Source organism: Hylobates moloch, unplaced genomic scaffold, assembly GCF_009828535.3.
Source record: "Hylobates moloch isolate HMO894 unplaced genomic scaffold, HMol_V3 SCAFFOLD_13, whole genome shotgun sequence".
Classification (NCBI taxonomy): Eukaryota; Metazoa; Chordata; class Mammalia; order Primates; family Hylobatidae; genus Hylobates; species Hylobates moloch.
In genome coordinates, this window is record NW_026652288.1 from 87,685,503 (window position 1) to 87,687,990 (window position 2,488).

A 2,488-nucleotide genomic window follows, 5' to 3' on the forward strand; every position below is an offset into this window, starting at 1 on the left:
ACAGAGCCGGACTCTGTCTCAAAAAAAAAAAAAAAAAAGAAAGAAAATAGTGAGGGTAATGCGTGGTGGATAAAGGGAAGGCTTGCAGGTAACAGTTAGTCTGGGCAAAGGTAGATTGAGGTCAGCTCCTTAGAGTGGGGATTTCACTGGATCCTCTGAGGAACCTGCACTTTTCATATTTCTCTAATAAATGAGGAAGTTTAGGGACTTTATTACCTTTGAACAATCTATATAAGTCATAAATACATCTTTTTCCTTGACGTAAGGGAATACTAAAAGCAAAAAAATACTAATAGTTCTCCAGCGTAAAATCCCATTTGGAGAAGGATGGGCATAAAATATTGATCTGTATCTTCTACAGTCCACCCTCTTTGAATTCGTCTCCTAAAAGCAGACCTGGAACTATTTTTGGTGCGTTATTTTAATGAAAGAGACCATACAAACTCCTATTAGAGACTTGGTCAAAAGAGTCAGTTTAAGTTTTTTTCTGGTCTGCATAAAAATTCAAATTAATTTCCTGTATAATCTACGTCAATGGGGATATAGAGAAGTTAAAAAAAAAAAAAACTCTCAGAGAAAGATTTAATTGTGTTCATCACAGTAAACTTACATAAACCACGATGTGGCCCAATCTATTTTGAAAGGATTTTCAGCATTAAAGGTTAAAACAGAAAGAAGCCTCTAGTTAACCTTCAATTAACCATAGCTGCCTGGCACTTTCTATTAATCAAGATTTTACTCCTCGCATTATTTTTATGACATCGAATTTTATTTGGTTTCTTCAATATATTTCTCAGAGGTGAAATAGCTCTATTTTATGGATGAAAGTTGAATCAAAATGTAGAAGGCTTACTGTGACCTTCATGAAGTCATCTCCCTGAGGTTCTTTTCTTATTTTAAAATGACAATAATGAGGTCTACTCCAGTGTGCTGTGTAAGAATGGAATGAAATCTTGCAGAGAGGCAAGGTAGCATTGGAAAGACTAAAGGTTTAGGAGTCAGGTAGATGACATTTATAATCCTCAGTTTCCTTATGAATAAAATAAAAACATAAATCCTCATTGGGTCATTGCCATGTTAGATGAAGTAATATTTGGAAAGGTCTTGGCATATTAAAGGCAAAATAAGGTAACTTTTTTTTTTTTCAATTGAGAGAAGACCCTGAATATGACTACAAAAAAGTATGAGAACTGGTGTTAGACCTTGTGTGTTTTAATATCATCTTGTGTCTCTCTGGAAATGTTTCTTTCTCTGTAGTCAATATCCATATCATGAACATGTACTGTATGACTAGTTTCCCTCTTGAAAAATTCTTAGTCTAGTTTCGTTTTCTTTTAAATGCTGATTAAGGATAAGGCTAGGCTTCTGTGAGTTCTTGTCTCACAATTTTGTTCCTTTCAAAGTAGCAAAAGAATTTAGGTGTTGGGAGGAAAAGTCATAGTTGTATTTTAAAGCAGTGGTTCTCAAGCCACTTTGAATCAGATCTACCTGGAAGACTCTTAAATAATCCCAGATTTAAGGTCCCCATTCCTGATTCAGTAAATCTGAAGTACATCACTAAAATTTGTATTTGCCTAAGTGATTTAAAAAATTCTCTGTAATCATGGTAAAATATACATAGCATAAAATTTGCCATCTTAAACATTTTTAAGTGTGCAGTCAATGGTGTTAAGTAAATTCTCATTGCTGTGCAACCACGACCATCCATTTCCAGAACACTTACCTTGCAAAATGGAAACTCTATTTACATTGAACAATAACTCTCCATTTACCTCTCTCCCCAGCCGCTGACAACCACTATTCTATTTTTCATTTCTATGAATTTAGCTATTCTAGGTTCCTCATATAAGTGGAAGCATACATTATTTGTCTTTTTGTGACCGGCTTATTTCACTGAATGTCATGAATTCAAGGTTCATCCATGTCGTAGCATGTGTCAGAATTTCCTTTCTTTTTAATGCTGAGTGATATTTCATTGTATGTATGGATCACATGTGCTTTATCCATTTATCTGATGATTACTCTTCCCCAAGTCATTTTTAAAATATTAAATACTTCACAAATTAGCATATCATTTTTGCACAGGTGCCATGCTAATTTTCTTTATATCATTCCATTTGAGTACACATACTGCCAAAGCCAAGGACCCCAAATTATTTTTGAAATCACTGATAAGGCAATTTTTTCAGATGCACATTGGTGGGACATTAAATCAATCTGATTTAGTGACCAATATTTTTTAAAAACATAGAAGAAAATAAAAGAGGTAAAAATTGTAATAATAGGGAAATATATTAAGTATTTTATTTCTGTATGTGTGTTATTGTGGGAGAGAGGGGTTATGTGAACTAAATCAGGACATACTAGCTGTTCTCAGTTTAAAAAGTATAAAGGCCACCTGTCCAGAGAAATAGAATATAGAATCTAATCAGATGATATGTAAATTAACATAATGTTCTCAGCTCAAAATGTGTAGAGGTACTATAGT

General features: G+C 33.6%; 1 non-coding gene across 1 annotated transcript; it reads right to left on the reverse strand.

Moving 5' to 3' along the window:
- Positions 1-2,040: 2,040 nt before the first annotated feature.
- Positions 2,041-2,147, reverse strand: LOC116481303 (U6 spliceosomal RNA). The gene has a single exon (XR_004251477.1). It is a non-coding gene; the product is annotated as a U6 spliceosomal RNA (small nuclear RNA).
- Between the last annotated feature and the right edge of the window lie 341 nt (positions 2,148-2,488).